General features: G+C 34.6%; 1 long non-coding RNA gene across 3 annotated transcripts in view; it reads right to left on the bottom strand.

The window, feature by feature from the left end:
• The window catches only part of LOC143248649 (uncharacterized), a 40,639-nt gene that overhangs the window by 12,405 nt on the left and 5,884 nt on the right, over positions 1 to 22,350 (bottom strand). The window contains exons 2-4 of one of the 3 annotated variants that reach the window (XR_013027132.1): positions 8,966 to 12,576; positions 7,927 to 8,024; positions 3,653 to 4,929 (exon numbers count right to left, since the gene is read on the bottom strand). This is a non-coding gene — a long non-coding RNA (uncharacterized LOC143248649). Of the gene's footprint in view, positions 1 to 3,652; positions 4,930 to 7,926; positions 8,025 to 8,965; positions 12,577 to 22,350 lie in introns of those variants that run through there. The other 2 variants (XR_013027134.1, XR_013027133.1) reach the window with 2 other exon arrangements.

Genomic DNA, 22,350 nt, shown 5'->3' with positions numbered 1-22,350 from the left:
GTACTACAAAAATAAATAAAAAACCCATAAGACACAATATCGAATGGAGGAATAGCAAAACGGACTAGTGATAGAAACAAGTTTATATGATAGTTCACGACTTCATAATAAGAAACAGATAACGCGATTGTTAATGACTTCGTAATAAGAAATAGATTACGTGACAGTTTCTACTGTTTACGCAAGATGACTATTTCAGAAGGAATGTAAGGGCCGACCACACTTATAAATGTTTGTCTTGTTTTATATATGACGGTTTGGTTTGTTTGGAATTTCGCGAAAAGCTATACGAGGGCTATCTGCGCTAGCTGTCCCTAATTTTGCAGTGTAAGACTAGAGGGAAGGGAACTAGTCATCACCACCCACCGCCAATTCTTGGAATACTCTTTTACCAACAAATAGTGGGATCGACCGTAACTTTATAACGCCCTCGCGACTGAGAGGGCGAGCATGTTTGGTGTGACGGGGATTCGAACTCGTGACCCTTAGATTACGAATTGAATGCCTTAGCTACCCGGCCATGCCGGACTATATATGACGGAAATGGAATTATACACATAAACATAATACTAATTTGTTGAATTTTTGCCTGAACCTACTCATCCCTAATTTTGTAGTAACAGACCAGAGTGAGAAAGAAATAAGGCAACTAGTCAATAATATCCACTATCAACTCTTGAAATACTCTTTACTGACAAAATGTGGGATTAACTGTTCATTATAAAGTTACCACGGATGAAAGGGTTAGGATACGCAACAACAGGTTTAATACCGCATCCCGCAACGAAGTCATGTTATGTCCTATACGGCTGTGAAGATTGCGCCCATTAAGTCTGATCATAAAAATATACGGTATACATAAGTAGATAATCATCAGTATACCTATTAATATGCTGTTAAATAATTAAATATGCAAGACAGAAAATTTCGAAATGTTGCTCAAAAATGCATTTAAACAGAAATATGCATCATTTTCTTGTATAATCCAACTGTTCAGCTGGAGTAGATGAGAAAAATTATCTTTCATCCACAGCCACTTACACCTACACTTACACTTTAGGTTAGCGTTTCTATTTTGAAATCATGCTGATACTTTAAATTTAATATGATATTTCCTTTCAAATTTTGCGTTTTATGCGTGCTTTGTTTAAAAGTTATCTTAATTTTGCGTCTATGTGTATAAGCAGAAGACCTTAATTTATGCGTACTTCAACACGTAACAGCCACACAAAAGTTTCAAAGAATGTAAAACGTCCCACAAACATAACCTGAATAAAATCTTAAGATGAAACAAAAGTCAATCCAAGTCTCATGAGTTTGAAATACAATGAAAATTTGTATCAACAACTATTGTATCAAGACAATTACTGGGACCCCGAATTAAACTTTGGTCATTTTAATTTTATGGTAAATTGAGATATTAAAAGATATGCTATCTTATACAAAATATTTGTAACATAAACCTGAAATTTGAGTTTGTCTCTCTCCTTTCTCTAATTCAATAAAATTTTCCAAACTAGTCTAATATATTATTCTAGAACATCAATGAGTTTCCTATCTATACAAGGACACAAGGTATATGTAAATCGGCAAAGGACACTTTTTAAAATGCTTGTGAGTTTAATACAATATGATTAAAACTGCAAGGGAAACTCAAAAGATACGAAATACATGAAACATATATCATCCTACTTAGCATATTTTATCAGCTTTTATGTATTACGGATAAACTATTGACGTAACGATAACCTAATACCTTTATCATGCAGTATCCATGCTCGAAAAAATTCACTATATCGCACTAGTTGTTACTAACAAGTAACTAGATGTTGGCAATACTATGTAAATGTTTTAAAAAAATTAGGGAAAAACAACAACACACAAACAAGGTGTATAACTTAGGGTCTCAAGGTCTTCATTCACTATCACGTTAATGCTTTCTATTTATGTTTTGTTTCCATACACGCACAAAACAACTGACGTACCTCTAAATATCAATCATACATTACTAAAACCTCGTGACTAAAAGTGTACTAACGGCATGAATCAAACTAAAAATGTTCCCAATATATTAATGAAACCAACTTTATGTAACAAATGAACTAGAGACACTTAATATCATAAATCACTAACAGAGAAACCTATAACGACTAGATTATACAAAACCATCAGCCGGATACCCTCACTACAAACGATATTTTCAGCCATAATCCCAATAGCTCATACGGTTTGGCCAGAGTAGACGATTTATGTTAGTTCCAAATTCATATAGTGCAAAAAACATTTACAAGAGTGAATGTGTTTGTATATGAAAACTAAGCACTGCCATTACTTAAAACATATGTAAAATAGCATTGGTTAGCTCAGTTCTATAATATTCACACAGAAGTTGGTTCAGAAGCAAGTTTTACTTATTTTAGAGCAAAGGCACATTAAGCTATCTGTTCAATGTGTCCACCGCAGGGAACCGAATCCTATATTTTAGTTTCGTAAGTCCGTAAACATACCGTTGTCCCCATAGGGAGTGTTTTTCTTTTATAGCACAGCCACGTCGGGCTATCTGTTGTGTCCAACGAGAGAAATCGAAACCTTGATTTTAGCGTTCTAAATCCATAGACTTAACGCAATCCCAGCGGAATACAACCCCCTAGAAGACTCAGCAAGAAATCTGAGGACTTAGAAAACAAATATTCGGGTTTCGATACCTGCAGAGAACAGCGCGCAGATAGCCCTTTGTGTAGTTTTATGTTTAATAAATAAACACAAATGTATTTTTATTTATTTACATCAAATCATAATAATAGAAATAAAACTCAAAACAGAGGCCCCAAAAAATAATTTAAGTATAAAACCAAATTTTTGTTGAATGAGGACTCTCAAAACAAGTGTAAGTTTATAGGTTTGAAAGATTTTGGGCCAGGAAGAATTACATTAATTAACAAGTTAAGGATTTCGGAGTACAGCAATTCACACAAAAGTATTAATTTATGCATCGGTTTCTTTAAACATTTTGCTACCATTTGTAAGATTACCTTTACGGAATGCTTACATCCTGTGGGTAGCGATATAGTTACGCTTTGAAAGATATATTAGTAACAGAGAAAGGTAGCAATTTGTATCCACGTATAATTTACTCTCTAGATTTAGTTATGTGATATAGGTCCCATACATCCCACTGAAACCTTTGTTAAGCACACAGCGCGTCTCGAAAGTAGTGAGTGTTAATAATTCCATTCTTAAAATACCATTGAGTACGTCAGGTTCCCTGAATACGTGCTCAATTTTTTTACCTCATTTCCTGCTGAAATTTCTAGATCTACCAACATATTTTGTTGGTTTTATCTATGTTTTAAACACTGTAGTTATACATGTTAGTAGCATTCAAGAATTACTGAAGTCTATGTCACTCAGAAAGTTTGTTTGAGAGACAGTGCCACAAAATATACCTTTCTTCCTTTAAAATAATTGTGAAGGCAGAAAGGTATATCTCATGGTACTATTACAGTTTTTTTCTGTCTAATAAAAGTGACAAAAGCCTAGGCATAGCATAAACAAGCCAGCATGTTACAACAGAGATATAACAATGATTTTTATTTTCAAAATGAATTTTAAATTACACTTAAGCTAGGAAGTTTTAATTAAATTTCAACGATAAATTATTTGAAAGTATATGCCATTCTTTTGCGATAATAAATCACTACATATTTTACAATAATATCGATATAGATGTTATAAGTTGTATATTGACGATGTTGACTATTATAAAATGAAAAATTCGAGATTTCACGTAGTAACTCGTTGAGATAACTAAAAAATGTTGTAACTATGTACAGAATAGGGCACTCTAATATTTCAAGTTCGAAGTACATGCTTTAAGTTGAAAAAACTATATGACTGCGTAATAGAATTTCCAACTTTCATCGCAGTGCATGCATTTAGACTGTTGAATTTAATACACGAATATTAAACACTGTAGAGTTTCCCAAAATAAGAGAAGTCATTATGTGTTTGAATTCATCAAAAACTTTATATACTGACTGATAAAAAGATCTGTACATGTAAACATACATCTATGGCTTTAGCTGTTTGAAAAGTATCATATCAGTCATATTACTGTGAGCCTGAAACTTGGACCTAGGAAATAACATGAGTAAATATCCTGGAAAACCTTGAATGTAGCCAACTTTGTACACAAATTATCTTTCAACGTCAAGATTTTCATAAAACCAACAACAAATTTGATTGACTCTTATAGCAAAACAAACTGGAAATACACAGCGATTCTGCTCACAATCAATAAGACCATTAACTCTGGAAGAACGTGATGGTCTTGTTGAGACAGGCACCAAATCTAAGCTGTTGTTTATATTGCAGATAATCTCTTGAAAAGTTTTGCTTTTTTCATTGAAGCACTATGTCAAAAACTGGTATACTTATTAGTCTCTCCTGTTCACCATGTGTTTGTGATGACAACCGTCTATTGTTTCATATCTCCAAAAGCAAGGGCATATTTCACTCACAACTTAGCACAAAGTACTTTGCCAAAAACACACAGATCCAGTGAACCAATTCCATGTGGAGTAATATTCTCTTTACAAATGAGTCATATTTTAGTCTACAGCCACTTCACTGAAATACTCATTTAGAAAGGATTTAAAACCAAATTTAACTCCACTGTTATATGGAAATGGTGAATATGGTAAGAGCAAGAATAAACACTGGGTGATGAACTTCATATAATTAGGAACAGCTCCATTAATGACAAAACCTTTTAAGCCCATATAATATGGCTATCATGCTGTCATAAGTGCCACATAATAATGCACATGATATTTGCTTCAACCTAAGGATGATAATTTCAGCCACCACCATTAAGTATATATGGGATGCAATAAAGTCACTGTAGACATAAAGATGTCCATGAAATAGCTATTACAGAGAAATGGTAGAACATAATCAAAAATCAGAGGCTATTGATGCCAATTTTGAGCACACTACATTGTTACCAGGTTTGTTTTATTGCTCTTGATAATAATCAAACTTCACAAGAATGTGAAGTGCTATGAACTTTAAACATGTAAAACCGGTTCTGTAAAATATAATTTTTTTGAGTGGTCTGAATAACTAATCATTTGCATTTTGGGTCACATAAATTACCAGGTACTTTGATTTACAAGGAAATTAACTAAATTAATATTTTCATCTACTAACATTAATTTTCCATACCCTAGCTAAAATATTATAGACTCCAAAATAACTTCTAATTTTAACATGTACTGTACATCACTTCCAATACATAAAAAGAAAAACTAAAATTAAGCAGTAAGTTTGTTCAACTTAAAGCAGTTGTTTTATAATACTTCATATGCAATATTTATCCACTTCTATCATATTCTTAGAGGTAGGTAATTCTTTACAGACCTTACTAACCTAAAAGTTAGCATTCATCTGTTCTTAACAATGAACCAGACATCCTTCACTCACCTTTAAACACAAGATGTACTAATCACAAATATTTCATGTACTCTATAGGATCAGTTCATCCTTCAAATTCCTCAGATACAATAGTTAGAAATAATTTTACATTCCATATGGTGTCAGCAGTTCTTTACATACCCTTAATGTAGTAGTCCGGGATCATCCACACATTTCATAGACATTAATCAGTCATCCTTTACATGTTCTAGACAGTACAATCATTTACATACTCTCCATTACTGAGTACTCAGACCATCATTTTTCACATACCTGAACTTTAGTAGCTGTGGTATACAGGACACATCTACATACACCCAATGAATAGTAACCACTTATTCTTTAGATATTATACATAAAGTAAAGAGAACCTCCAGATATTCCATATTTGATAATTATTTTCCATTTATGATAAAATGGTATAAGGAGGTGCATATGCATTAAGTATATTTCAGTGATCCTTTAGATTTGCTATCTTGCATATGCTTGTGTTCCAACTAAGAATAATTGTCCATGTCATTCAGCCATTCATACTACCATCATTCACCTATCCCATTATCATAGTATTCTGACTGAACATAATCCATTCACATTTACTAACAAGTACACTTACTCATCTTCTACATATTCCATCTTAATAATTTTATAACTGCACGCAGTCTTTCATTCCTTTTATCACCATACATGAAATTGTTATCTATTCTATGCACATTATAGAAGTATTATTAACTCATCTTCCATGTGCCACACTAAAATGATTTTTACATAATTATTTTCATCAGACATGAACATAAATTAATCTTCATATATTATAAAATTGCTTTCAGTACATCATATGTATTGTGCTGTAATTATTCACAAATCCAAAATGGATTAGTTAGTAATATTTCACATCATACAGATCCAGGAAATAGTAAAATATGACTCATTCAGTATAACTTGAGTTGTTGTTTTTTTAACTCTACAGTGAGTTGCAACCATGACTATTAAAATACAAATTTGTTTTCCAAGAAATCTAATTCAGTAGTTTTCAGTATAATTATTATTTGCAAGAAAATAACCTTAACAATGACATGAAAGAAAGAGATCTTAGTGTAGTAACTGATTGGCCTCTCAAACTATCTGAGCAGTTTGCTGTTGCTAATGCTAAGGCAAATAGGATCTCAGGTTGTATCTAAAGAAATATTCAATACAAGTCCACCAAATACTGTGTCCAGTCTTAGGCTCCTTACCTTAATAAGGACAATGAATTATTAGACAGCATTCATATGAGAGTTATTAGAATGGTGGCTGGGATGGAGGGGTTGTCATGGAGAGGTTGAAATTTCTTGAATTGTTCTCTCTTGAAAAAAGAAGCGTTAGTGGGGATGTGAGTGAGATGTTTAAGATTTTATAGGAAATTGATAGTGTTGATGCATCATTTTTTTTATACTTAACAGTGAGAATAGTAGAACTAGGGAATACAAATATACATTTTGGCAGCACTGGAGTCATCTTCAGCTAAGTTTTATTTTTCAAACAGTGACTGGCCTTTTGAATGGGTGTTGTAAAAACAGTAAATTTAAGTGAGTTTGAGAGAAAGCTTGATAAGTGTATGAATGATAAATGCTGGCTTTCAGTTTTTTTAAATCTATTTATTAATAGTTTTGTAGTTTAGAAAATGCGACAGAACATGTGTTGTCCTCAAAATATTATGTTAAGTGTTACTATGAAAAAAGTTAGATTATATGAAAACATTTTCTAGATACATATCATGATGAAATCTCAAGTTATCACACACTTTTTTTTTACAAACAATTTTACTGAAATAATGTCTTTGATCCTACTTTCTATTTTTGACAAATTATTAAATAATGTTTTTACCTTATAAATATTCAGCACACAAGGGACACACATTAGAAAAAATGAAAGTACATATTAAATTCACAAGTAGAAACAAAAATGGAAATGCTAAAAAAAATAAGTTAATGATATGAACCATTACATTATTTTATGGGTGTTTTAAGAATGTGGACATAGTATGTACAAATGTGGCCTAAATGAGCTGCTGCTGCCTTCTCAAGAGAGATACATTTCTGGTTTCTGTACTGACAACCTCAACCTAAAGAAGGACTCAGTATAGAAGCTTAAACATTGTCCCATTCTAGGAAAAGGCTATTATGCTCATGGTCCACAACTAGGCACAGGTGCCCCAATGATTTTCACACACACACACTATTTTAATAATCCTAAGTCCATGTACAAGTATTTCATTAATTATGTTAAAACTACTTGTCTGTACTGAAAACCAAAAGGTTAAAGTGTAAATAGTGTAAACTATTAAAGCTAATAGTTTTAACTTAGCAATATGAAAATCAAACATTACCCAACTTATTATTTGTAACTTTATAACAATTAACCCACCACTAATAAAAGGCATACTGTTTTCTGACTGTATAACAACTAACTCACCACTAATAAAAGGCACACTGTTTTCTGACTGTATCCTCCCCCAAATTTAGCTGCATGATACCTATGGACAGGAATGTTTCATCCAAGCCAGAGCTCTACTGTATGGATCAATATTTTACAAAAAGAGAGAAAGAAAAAAAATAAATGTAATCCAACTATCTACTTACACTTACCTAATTACAAAAAAAGAAGGGTAAAACAAGCAGAAAAAACATAAAATCAATACTACATTTTTGGCTGAAACAATTACATATCACCAAAATTATTATCCCATATGGAACAGCAAGAGCATCATTCTGTTTAGCTGAAAGGAAAAATATATTTCTCTTCATATTTATATACCAGATGGATTTAAAATCTACAAACTCATATAATGCTAAGGTAACATTTAGCAATGATAAAAAAAAGTTTTTCATGAAAAGGTTAATATTCATTTGAAAAGTTTATTCTCGCAAGGCAAAATTATACATATGAGAATAGTTCCACTACTACCTTCCATTCTGAATTAGTGAACAATTATTTACCTACAGAGAGAACACACACACAAATACTTAATATGATACTATTATACACACATGAATTTCCTTTTATTGCTACTAATCTTTAAAAATTTCATCAAAACATATTCTTGGTTATGGAATAATATTTGACAGGAGCACTCTTCAATTTATAAATGACAAGTTTTATGCCAAGCACCATCTATATTTGTAAAGTGAGATAACATGTAATAACACATGAAATAAATAATAATTTTACATTACTATGTAAGATAAAAGGTCCATCTATAGATTAAAATCAACAAACATCAGTGATACATTAGTGTTAAATAAAATGCTTCTCAGTTTAATTTTTTACTATTAGAAATAATAATTAGAAACTAAATATATACATCTACATATTGTGATAATTTTTAACACCTCAGTAATATGTGATAGCAACCAAATACATTTATCCATCTAGGATAACATTTTGCATCTTAGAAAAATAGTTTTTATCAATCAAATACACTCATTCATCTAAGAAAAAAACAGCTACTCACACAACTATGATCTTTATATGTCTTGTATTTAACGTCATCAAAAAATAGACATAGGTCTATTCTAGAAAAAAATTCTATGCTGTAATGTATGGGATATGCTGCTGTTTTAATTATGTATCACCTCATAAAATGTATTTGCTTTATATATAGAACATATAATAAAAAAACAACCATATAATAAAGCTTTCATTAACTTAAACAATTATCCATATTTTACTTGAAGTTAGCAAAACTTTTGACACTTTAAAATTAATACATTTAAAACAGTAATAAGAACACTGTTTTAGCATCTAAAATATATTTCAATAGTATTTGTATTAGAAGTGTGTGATAACTCATTCAGTATAACTGATTATTATTAAGTTGATTAAGTTTACAAAAATAATTAACTAAAGTTTCCAATTATTACCATTTTTCATTATTTCAACTATCCCATAATCAAAATGCTGATTAAACATAGTAATGTCATAAAAATAATCATATTAGCATTTCTGAATGTTACTGCTTTTACCTATTCAACTTATTTAGTTATCACAATATTACTGTTAGTTGTTTCTAGGCAATCACAAAACTCCACTATAGGCTTTCTCTGCTCTTTTACTGTTGGTATTAAAAATCTGATTTTTAGTGCTAAGTTTTTCTTTTGTTGTTTCAGACATTTCATGTGAAAATAATTAGTTAAATATTTCTGATTATTGGATTAGGAAATCCCACTAATTGCCAGTTCTAACTGATATATGTCAGTACTTCTGAAATATAGCAATAAATCAAGTACGTATAGAACTATTGAAATTTACTAGTTATACCTTCATTGTTAAAAACAAACTAAAGAACAAATTAACACCAAATGGAAACACTCCTTAATTTTTATACTTTTTCACACAAACAATATTTCTACAGATTAAAGATATAATAATGGTTCATCATAATCCATTTGTATGCAAGTCATACACGTTTCTATCTTCCAGAGAAAATAAACATGAAACTTTTATATTGCACTTATTTCATACAGCACAATCATTTCAATTTTAGGTGCTTCTAATTTCAAAACAATTTTAACAGTATCATAATGTATCTGTAGATGTTCAAAGTATAATGTACAACATGTACATAGTCTACTTTTACTAACTATTTCTCAATGAGTACATTGTACTGGTCAGTTGGAAGACAAAGGACCAGGGCTTAAGTCCTGATTAGCATATACACTGTCTGTTAATCCATCAAGGCTGCACCATCTACTAAACATAAAACACAAAACAAAAAATAGATTCTCAAAACAACCTCTTTTCATTTCAAATACTTATCAAGCCTTACTTTATAGCCTTTTAAATTTACTGCATTCACCACAAGAGTTATTGGAGGGCAAGAATATTAAAAACAAGTTTTAATATCAAGGAGTGTCAAGTCATGCATTTTGGATATTGTAACTAAAAGTCCACTTAAATGTAATGGAAGAGTAAATTCTATTCTGAGATCTGTTGACAGAACCTTTAAATTTTACTCCAAGAAGGTTATTGATTAGAGGAGTATTATTACTTAATTTAGAGCTACCACTGTGTTGTTTTATTATAATGTCCATATTTGTCTTCCTTAAGAGAAAAATAGTATATTTAGTTGAGGTTTGAATAGCTTTCTATAATCTGTTCATTTTTATGGGTTTTTTTATGGCTCACAAGAATACAAGACTAGGTGACAGAAGGTCATGCAGTCCATTGAGGGCATTCAACAACAATTTTGTTTGTTTGACATTTTTTAATTTTGTGCAAAGCCACTCAAGTGCTATTTGTGCTAGCCATTCCCAATTTTGAAGTGATAGATTAGATGGAAAACAGCTAGACAACACCACCTAGTGCCAACATTTGAGCTATTCTTGACCAAACAACCATCTTAACAATATACATACCCTGCCAGCTGAAAGGACAAGCATGTTCATGGACAGGTAGGTAGGTATTGCATGCTTATTGGCACAAAGCTACTAGGCTATGTTTATAGACAGAATTTGATTGTATAAACTTCAGATTACAAGCTGAGTGCCTTAACCATGATGTCATGCCAAAAATTTCAACAGAGAAATCAGTCTGTTTTAAACTATTCCATAAGTTAACAACCAGACATAAAAATAATTTTACTTAACAACAATGGTTTTGATTGATTGATTTAGTGTTTTATGGCACAAAGCAGCGAGGCTATCTGCGCCAGACATTCAGTAAAAATGTAAAAAAATAAAATAAAATAAATAAATAAATGTAGTAATAGACATAAATGGAAATGAAGGTAAAACAAAAAAGTATAAAACCAATGTTGACACCTAGTCTACAATGTTAAGATAGAAGGCAGAGTATAAGAAGTTGTAAGGTATTTACTCTAGCAAAAAGGTAATGATCATAACCCGCCAGGAAGACTAACAGGTAAGTTCAAGAACCACCGTCAGTCACCTGAAGTTGGTCTTTCCAGTCCTGGTTCTGGGTTATGTGTCATAGCAACCAGTATCAAAATGTAAAAGAATAGAAGTTTTAAAAGATACATAGCAAAATTGTAACAATGAGTAGCCAAATGTCCAGTAAAAAGATAAAAGTCAAGTAAATGGAGTAAAATTTGTAAAAGTAAATGAAGGTAAAAACAAAACAGCAATTAAAACAGAAAATGGTGTAAAAACCAATGGTGACATCCAGTCTTCAAAGTTGTAAAATATTTACTCTAGCAAAATGGTAATGATCATAACCCGCCAAGAAGACTAACAGGTAAGTTCAAGAACCACCGTCAATCACCTGAAGTTGGCCTTTCCAGTCCTGGTTCCGGGTTATGTGTCATAGCAGCTATTATCAAAATGTAAAAGAATAAAAGTTTTAAAAGACACTCTGCAAAATCATAATAATGAGTAGCCAAATGTCCAGTAAAAGATAAAGTCAAGTAAATGGAGTAAAATTTGTAAAAGTAAATGAAGGTAAAAACAAAACAGCAATTAAAACAGAAAATGGTGTAAAAACCAATGGTGACATCCAGTCTTCAAAGTTGTAAAATATTTACTCTAGCAAAATGGTAATGATCATAACCCGCCAAGAAGACTAACAGGTAAGTTCAAGAACCACCGTCAATCACCTGAAGTTGGCCTTTCCAGTCCTGGTTCCGGTTATGTGTCATAGCAGCTATTATCAAAATGTAAAAGAATAAAAGTTTTAAAAGACACTCTGCAAAATCATAATAATGAGTAGCCAAATGTCCAGTAAAAAGATAAAAGTCAAGTAAATGGAGTAAAATTTGTAAAAGTAATTGAAGATAAAAGCAAAACGGTAATTAAAACAGAAAATGGCGTAAAAACCAATGTTGACATCCAGTCAACAAAGTTGTAAAGGACTACCTGTAGCAGAATGGTAATGATCATAACCCGCCAGGAAGACTAACAGGTAAGTATAAAAAGTAAAGTAGTAAAAGTGTGAAATGATATGCAGCAAAAGTATAATAACAACTCACCAGGACGACTAACGAGCAGTTCAAACGGATAGTTCAAACAGTAGTGTTAGTCACCTGAAGTTGGTCTTTCCAGTCCTGATGTCGAATTATTTAATGTTCTGGCCATTGTCCAATGTCAAATTGAATGAGAGAGATTAAAACTGTAAAAAAGGAACCACAATTAAAAAGGTGTAATGAACAAATATGCAACACTTAAATGAGATTAAAAAGATTAATGGCCATTAAAAAATTAAAAACATTATCAAAATGGACAGAGTCACCATCACCAATAACTCTGTCCAATGTTACAGACTGACCCTGGGATAAAATATGTTTAAAATATTGCCATCGTTGAGAATTGTAACAACGGCAAGAAAGTAAAACGTGGCTGATAGTGATTTGAGTGTTACACAAACTACACATTGGTGCATCAGTTCCAGATAAAAGAAAATGATGAGTTAAAAAACTGAGACCAATGCGTAGCCTAGTGAGAACAACTTCCTCCTTCCGAACTTTACGGAAGCTAGATGGCCAAAGTCCAATTTTGGGTTTGATTTGAAAAAGTTTGTTGTCGCATTGCTCACTCCAAGTGGACTGCCAGCTGGCACGGAGCTGAGCCTTGAAGACAACACCATAGTCCATGTATGGAATAGGCATAGGAGTGATGGTGCTGAAGCAGACATATTTAGCTGCCATGTCTGCAAGCTCATTCCCGCAAATACCAACATGGCCTGGTATCCAGAAAAACTGGACTGAAGTAGCTGCTAATGAGAAATGGGCCAGTCGGTTTTGAATATCAGCGAGAATAGGATGTGAGCTAACGTGTAGCGATTCCAAGGCAAGTATAGAACTAAGCGAATCAGTATAAATAGTGCAGTTGGAGTACTGCTCAGCTGCAATATGATCCAGGGCAAGAGAATTGGCATACAGTTCAGCAGTGAACACAGAAGCTGTAGAAGGGATTCTGCACGCAACTACTGACCCATAGCAAACCATAGCAGAGCCCACTGAATTACCTGATTTGGAGCCATCTGTATAAATGGGAACTGAATGATTGTTTGAAAGATATTCATTGAATAAAAGACGGTACTTCCAAACTGGAGTATCTGCCTTTTTTAGGTGACTGAAAGAAAGGTCACATTTGGGGGCTGTAATAAGCCATGGTGGGATGGGCCAACCTGTGGAATCTGCAATGTTATCCAAGGACAGACCCAATTCATCCAATTGCGCCCGGATGCGAAGGCCAAACGGAGCAATGACAGATCGCCTGTTCTGAAAAGTACTGCCCACCGAGGAAGGAAAACACATTTCCAGGTGGGATGCTTTGGTAAGGAATGAAGTTTCGAAGTATATTGTAAAGATAGTTGCAAACGGCGAAGATGTAGAGAAGGTTCATGAGATTCAATGTATACTCTTTGAACTGGAGAGGTACAGAAAGCCTCAGTGCAAAGTCGAAGTCCTTGGTGATGAATGGGGTCCAGCATCTTTAAGGCCGAGGGTCTGGCAGAGTTATAGACCATTGATCCATAATCGAGTTTCGATCTTATAAGAGCACGATATACCTTTAACATTGAACAGCGATCTGCCCCCCAACTGGTAGAAGAGAGAACACGGAGGATGTTCAGTGCTCTTGTGCATTTGACCCAAAGCTGCTTTAAGTGTGGTATAAAGGTCAGTTTACGATCAAAGATAAGCCCCAAGAACTTGGTCTCCGGGACCACTGGCAGCAAAACTTCACCGATATGAAGTTCAGGATCAGGGTGAATACCCCATCGACGGCAAAAGTGCATGCATACAGTTTTGGAGAGAGAGAAATTAAAGCCGTTCGCCAGAGTCCACTTCCGTACACAATTGAGGGCAGTGTGTAGTTGCCGCTCAATATATCTCATGTTTGACGACTGACATGAGATGTGAAAGTCGTCGACATACAGCCCATTCGCAACAGTGAGAGGGAGTTGTTCAGTGATGGCATTTATCTTTATACTGAAGAGTGTAACACTCAATACACAGCCTTGAGGGACTCCAAGTTCCTGTACAAAAGAACGGGAAAGTGTCAAACCCACACGAACTTGGAATCACCTGTCCATTAAAAATTTTTTAATAAACATGGGTAGATGGCCATGCAACCCATATGTATGGAGGTCTCGCAAAATGCCATACCTCCATGTTGTGTCGTAAGCCTTCTCTATGTCAAAGAACATTGATACAAGATGTTGGCAGTTGAGAAAGGCTTCTCTGATAGATGTTTCAAGACGAATTAGGTGGTCTGTGGTGGAGTGATGTTGACGGAACCCACACTGGGTGGGCGAGAGGAGGTTGTTTGATTCAAGGAACCAAACAAGACAAGCATTAACCATCCTTTCTAATCTCTTACAGAGACAGCTCGTCAAAGCAATTGGACAGTAGTTTGAAGGAATCTTGGGATCTTTCCCTGGCTTAGAGAAAGGTGAAATAATAGCCTAGTGCCAGGCATCAGGAAACACATTCTCCTGCCAGATCCGGTTGAAAACAATCAGAAGGACATCAAGAGAAGCAGGAGATAGATGGTGCAGCATGTCATAATGAATATCATCAGGTCCAACAAGCGTACTGGCAGACCGATGAAGGGCCATTTTTAGTTCCACCAGGGTAAAGGGACAATTATAGTCAAAGAAACAGTCAGTTCGAAAGGAAAGAGGTGATCGCTCTGCCCGGAGTCTTGATGGCCAGGAAGGTGGAGGAACAAGCAGAAGTGCTAGATACCCGGCAAAAGCTTTCACCTAGAGTGTTAGCGATGTTCCAAACATCAGTTACCTCCTGACCATCAGAGAGTAAGATTGAGAGGGGGACAGAATTGTAGTGCCCATTAACCTTTCGAATCCTGCCCCATATGATCTTGGAACTGGTGGTAGAAGATATGCTGGTTGTGAACTTAATCCAAGATTCCTTCTGGCTTTGACGTCTTACACACCTAGCATGTGCACTGGCCCGTTGGAAAGCAACCCGGTTTGAAAGTGTGGGATATCTACGAAAAGCATCCAGGGCCCGCTTTTGAGCCTTCCGTGCTAAGTGGCAAGCAGGATTCCACCACATACAAGGATATCGTGAAAAATGTGTTGAGGTTTTAGGAATACACTGAGCAGCTGCATGTGTAATACAGTCAGTTACCGCTGCTACACAGTCGTCTATTGATGGCTGATAATTATGATGGCAGGATCAAGTTCTGCGAGAGCAGTGAAAGTGGACCAGTCTGCCTGATCCAGCTTCCACCGGGGCACGCGGGTAGGGTGGCATCAACCACGGCCAATCTCTCTCAAAAAGATCGGAAAATGATCACTGCCTAGTGGATTACTGTCAACCCTCCATGAAAAATGGGAGAATAATGAAGGGGAGCAAACTGAGAGATCAATAGCGGTAAAGGACTGACTAGGTGCATGAAAGTAAGTGGAAGAACCAGTATTGAAAAGAGAAAGATTGTGATCAGAGAGCATCTGCTCTACAGATCAGCCCCTCCCATCAATAATAGCACTTCCCCAGAGGGGATGATGTCCATTAAAATCCCCTAGGATTAGAAATGGAGATGGCAACTGTTCAACGAGAGCATCAAGATCTGATTGATCATATGTCTCTCCAGAGAACAGGTACAGAGAACAAACAGTGATGGTATGACCCAAGGAAACACTGATGGCTACAGCCTCCAAGGGTGTGTTGAGTGACAAAGACAGGGTGGGCACGTGTTGATCAACCAACAGTGCCGCCCCTCCATGTACTCGACCATCACACAACCTGTCATTTCTGTACAGAGAAAACTGCCGAATGGAGACAGTATTAGCAGTTTTGAGAAATGTTTCTTGTAAAGAAAGACAAACAGGATGGTAGGAAGCAATCAGAGTTTTGATATCATCCAGATTAGAACGTAAACCTCGACAGTTTCATTGTATCAAGGTAGCCATTTTTAAGAACGGGTAGGTGAAGTGGCTGGAGAACCCTTCGGTTTACAACCACGTCTTTTTTATTTACTGTCTTTAGTCGGAGGAGGTCTATCAACCTCCATGGATCCTGATCTGGGTCGGGTGGGCAGATTTTTGTTATTGGAAGGGGAATCCAGTGACTGAGGACGCGAACAAATAATTATTTTGTCTCTTGTGGTGGGAGAAAAAGATGTATCAGAAGAAATGCTTCTATTTGAAACTGAAGGACGTGGATCTTGAGGTTTGTTGGAAGGTATGGGAGGTACAGAGATGGGTGTGGAAGTCGATTCATGAACCTTTTTAACCACAGAGGTCAAAAGGCTTTTCATTTGTTTTGAAAATGATTCTCTTGGAGGCACAGAGAGATCTGTCTGCACTCCCACTGTAGTTGTGGAATGAAGTGCAGCAGCATATGTCCGGGATGGAGTTGTGGACAGCAATTTCCGAGCCTCAGGATAACTAATGTTATGTGTCGTTTTAAACGCTGCACCTCTTTTCCTCCAACCATTTTGGGCAAGAATGAAAGTAAGAGGGGTGAGAACCATTGCAGTTTACGCAATGTGGGTTCATGTCACAGTCATAGGCATCGTGGTCCTTGCCTCCACAATGTGCACATGTCAGGGAACCACGACAAGATGCTTTGAGTGGCCGAATCTCTGACATTGGAAACATCGAAGAGGGTTTGGTATGTATGGCCAAACCCTGCAAATGAGATAACCTGCCTTGATGGTGGCAGGTGCACGTGGTGGAGTAAATGTTAAAACAAGGGTATTTGTTGACAGTGTAACTCCATCTTTGCGAGTGGAGATGCGCCTCACTGCAGAAACTCCTTGAGTGGAGAGACCAGCGAGAATCTCTGACTCGGGAACGTTCTTCAAATCCCTTTCAACAATAACTCCTCGTGAAGAATTCAAGGTAGCATGGGGTGTAACCTCAATAGGTATATCCCCAATTGCCTTTGAATTCAAGAGGAGTTCACTGTGTTGGGATGTGGATGTTTCAACCAATATGTCACCAGATCGAAGTTTCTTTACTGACTTTGGAGAGCCAGCAAGTCCCTCTCGTCCCTTTTGAATAAAAAAAGGGTATATTTGCCCTAAAGATTTTTCCGAAGGAGAATGTAATATAAGAAAATGAGGTACGTGTGTTACCGATGTTGAAGATTGCTGTTCTGAGTATTCAAGACGTGGTTGCTTACCCACTGACTGTTTTTTTACAATTTTATTTAAATTTTTTGGAGGATCCATAGGAAAAAGAAAAAGTTTCGGTACCCACTGACCCCACCCACCATGGAGCCCTACAACGGGACGCACTACAAAGTCATGCAAGGACAATGCAGCAACACCAGGGTTTCGTGAGTACTATACCCAAACACCAGCATCAGGCACAATGTCCACAACACCCGTTGAGAACTTCCAACACTGGTACTTGGTTGACTCTAGCCCAAGTGGACCAGCCGATTGACCCAAGGGGGGCCACCCAAAGGCCGCCCGTCTACAGGAATTCGAGGCCAAAGTGGTGTGTTAGGGTTGGACCCCTCAACCACCAGGATCCTCTCCTCCCCTTCACAGGTCGCCACACATGGCAAACACGTGGGTGGATGTTTAGATCCCAGAGAAGGTAACCAGATAGAACAGAACCTTCCCTGGGAGGTCCCCTCACCACGTACAGGAATCCACACCGAGGGTAACAACAATGGATCAGCACTTCTATAGCTTATAATTATTTCCTCTAATATTCAAAACTTAATATCCAACTTTATCATTCCACTACTCCAAGAAACTTTCCATGAATAATTTATTCAAGACTCCAACAATTTTAAAAACTTGAGTCAGGCAACTTCTAGTTCTTCCATACATCAGAAGAAACAAGCTAAAATCTTCGAGTCTTTCTCCATATAATTTAATTTGTTTCAAATCAATAATAATCTTAGAAACCACACTTTTAAGCAAATTCAATACCTTCCACAAAAAAATGACCAAAACTAAACACAATACTCCAAATAAGCCCTTACTAAACTTTTGTAAAAAGTGATAACTTCTTTACTACTGAACTTTTTTTTTAAATAAACAGATGTCTCAATTCCACTTGCTCTTTTCAACACTTACTAACATTCAGCTAAAGATTTGAGGTTTTTATCAATATTCAGTCCCAAATCCTTCTTATTCTTACATTTTTTCCCACGCAAATAATAGATCTCCCACAAATACTCATATTGCAAGTACATTACATTAAGTTCATTGATGTTAAACTTCATTTTTCAGATATATTCAAATAAGAAATATTTTAAGTCACTCTTCATTAACAAAGCATATTTTCAAAGGATCAGCCTTATCTGAAAGTTTAGTATAATTAGCAAATTTAAAGAGTTACTGCCCTTATAGTATTCCATGTTGTTAATATTTTGGTATTCATTTCTATATGACGGACAGCAAGGGACACTTGGTCACTTCTAAGACATCCCATTTTCTATTAGCTGTTACTGCAAACTACATATATATGCATAAATCCCTTTTCCTACATATAACCATACTTTCACTCTTTTAATGTTGCATCTTTTGTAACATTTGAAGACACATTATGCCTACTATAAAAGTAACAAAGCATTAAATCATTTCTCAGTTTTCCTCACATTAAACTCTTTTCAAATTCCTCACTTCTCTACACTGAAAAAAAATCAACCTATCTCCATATCAAAACCCTTCCAAGTATATAACTATTCTCCAAACCATCTCTAACTCAACAATCTTTTTAAATAATGTGAACTGAATATACTATTGCAAATGAGGCCTAATCATGTTCTAGAGAGAAAATGAACTTTTTCAATGTATACAACCTAATGTTTTGTTTGTCTCATTACTAGCTAAGATACATTTAAATTTGTAAATGTTTTACAAAGATCATTTTCTTATTTAGCTTTCTCAAGCTCTCCAGCAAATGATGCAGTAACAAATATGCATAACCCACCTTTCATTAAAATACATAAGCCCAGCTCACCAAGTAATCAAAATCTCTTTAGAGAATTACAGCATGTTTAATAAAATATAAAATGCTTATTAATTGAAAACATTCTGCAAACTTAACTGATTTACTGATTAACATATTATCAGTCATTTATGGAAAGGAAAAATATCTAATAATCTGGTATTAACTTTGAAAATGGTTTGGATTATAAATGCTATTACTTAGGTGAAGATACAGTTAATTAGTGTTACAAGTGGCATAGTTTATTTAAGAAGCTTAAATCTTGCCCCAACAGAAATAACCTTCCCAAGAAGTCTGTTATGTGGAACCCTTCTAAAAAGTTTGAAGTACAATAAATCAATTGTATTAATAATATTCAAATTAAAAGCACATTTTCAAAGAAATTACTCAAATTTCTAAAGAATGGCCTTCTCTTTCTAAATCTATTCTGACAATTTATGATAGTTTGAAACTTGTATAATTGCTTTTTTTACAATATTTTTTATAGACTGGTAATTTCTAAAACACAGATATAAAACTACTTGACCAGTAATTGTGCATCTCCTATTAAAAACTGGATAATCCCCACTCTTCCAACATTTTTCAACTTTTAGTGCTATCACCTGGAAATCAGGTTAATGATCCATAAATTGCTCCTTTGTTTTCTTCATTATAATAGAATGATTATTTTCTGGCTAAAGTAGGTGTCTTATCTTCTTTCAATTTCTAATATTGAATTTTTACCAGTTCCAGCAATAATCCTAATTTCATTCAACAATATCATAAAATCATTCATAGAAAGATCCACCTTACATCTTCTAGGTAGCATGTACTGTCTGATAATAAAGCAAATAGAACATAAGGTTGTATCTACAGAAATAATAAACACAAGTCAAAGGAGGTTATTGTTTATTTGTAAAGATCTTCAATTTGTAGGGTGCAATGGATGCAAGAAGTACATTTTACACTGGGACTGAGAACTATCATACACTTTTAAGAAAGCTAGAAATAAGCATTTTAAATTTGTTTGTAGAATTTGCAGGTTGGAAGATAAATTGGAGGCTATCCTAAGTATATTATGGGTGATGAATAAACAGAAGTGTAAAATGTGAGAATTGACAGCAGTAATTTAAAAGGAACTTATGCTCTTATTGCAAGATATAGTGGTTAACAATGACTTTCAGGAATCTAGAAACAGTTAGAAGTAATGGATTTAATTGTAGTGAGCAGATACTTTGAAAGGACAGATTTCAACCTTTAACAGTGACCTCATCCTTGTGCATAAGAGTTAACATGTAAGGAAGGATAGGTCAGAGAAGGCAATTAATAAAACCACAGAACTGATGAAGACATTTAAAGAAGAGGGCCATAACAACTTATGTCAAACCAAGACTTAATTATGTGGAGGAAATTACAAGTAGGTCACCAGGATTGAATCCTAGTCTTAATTTGTAAGTACAGGTTGTTTGGCTGGTTTGACTTACATTATCAGTTGAGTGGGAAGACAAAAAAGGTAGAAAGTTTTTTTTTTGAATGGATAATTTACATTTAAATAAGGTATGAGCTGGTTTGTTTTCAAGTGCTATTAATCCAACTGTAAAGACAGATTTAAACTAGGATTAGACAGTGGTGATGAGCAGAATAAGTTAGATGAAGAAAAAATAATACACAAAAAGATGTGGGAACAAAGCACAAAAGTAGTTTTAAGGGTAAGCTAAATTGTTGTTAGTGTCGAAATACAAGAGCTAAGAGTGCTAATTCAAAATGAGGATTTTGATGTAATGGGCTTTAGTGAAATTTTGTTAAATGCAGAAATTTATTTGAAATAGAAGGTTATAAGTTATTTAATAGGAACAGTGTACAAAAAAAAGGGAAGAAGGAAAGGTTTTATACATGAAATAGGATTATATTTTGTTCATATTCAGAATATTAAATGTATCAGCAAGGATATTAAATCTATTTGGGTTTCTGTTAGCAAATACAAGAGCAGTAGGCTTTTAGTTAAAATTTGTTACATAGTTCCAGATGAAATTAATAAGAAATGAGATAAATAATTGCTCTGTCAATGAGGTCATAACTATAAAGGATTTTAACTTAAGGTATAAGGATTGTGAAATGTCAGAGACAGGCCACAAGGAAAAGAGGCACTTAGAAACTGATGGGGATGGTTTTCTTCACCAATTGTTCAGGGAACCTATTAGGAACAATTCTTTCTTCAAATTTATTGTTGACTTTTAATATACAAATGGTTGAGAGGTTGGAGATTGCAAAATAATTGGGTGTAAATGATTTGCCTTATTAAATTTTATGTTTTAATGCATTTGAGTTCAGAAATAGAGATTTTGGTTGTAAATTTTAAAGAGTTGTAACAAGAATTGTAAATTAGGCAGCTAAATTGAAGACACTGATCAAATATGGAAAATTTTTAAAAATCTAATTCTAAATTCCATGATAGACATGTTCCTTAAAAAAAAGATAAAAGCTGGCTGATAAAGGATATAAGGGACAGAATTAAAGAAAAGCACATTCAATTAAAACATTTTATACTGATTGCTGTGATGGAAGATTTAGATCAGAGGTTCCCAACCGGTGGGTCGCGAAGCCTTGGCAGGGGAGTCGTGAAGCCTTGTTAGAAGTAGCTTGGGATAACATTAATTTTATTTCATCAATTACATTTTCAAGTCTGAGTGCCAAGAGGTTGGGAACCCCTGATTTAGATGATTACAGAAGTTAAAGGGAGTTGGTCAAACAGAAAATTATGAAAATCAAAAATGGTATATGAAAAACAAAGATTAATTGAAAAGTTAACAACTGACAATAAGGATTTGCTTAAATGTATTACCGATACATAAACTTTTATGATGGAAGTACAGCCTTTTGGGGGAAGATAAAGGAAGGCTCATATCTGATGATTGTGAGATGATTGGATTATTTTTATTACACTCTAGTTTTTCTTCAGTTTTTACAGAGCAAAATTTAAGCAATATTCCTCAACCTGGATAGTTTCACAAAGAAACAAAC

The sequence above is a fragment of the Tachypleus tridentatus genome, chromosome 1 (assembly GCF_004210375.1).
Source record: "Tachypleus tridentatus isolate NWPU-2018 chromosome 1, ASM421037v1, whole genome shotgun sequence".
NCBI lineage: Eukaryota > Metazoa > Arthropoda > Merostomata > Xiphosura > Limulidae > Tachypleus > Tachypleus tridentatus.
This window is presented reverse-complemented; position numbering and strand designations above follow the sequence as displayed.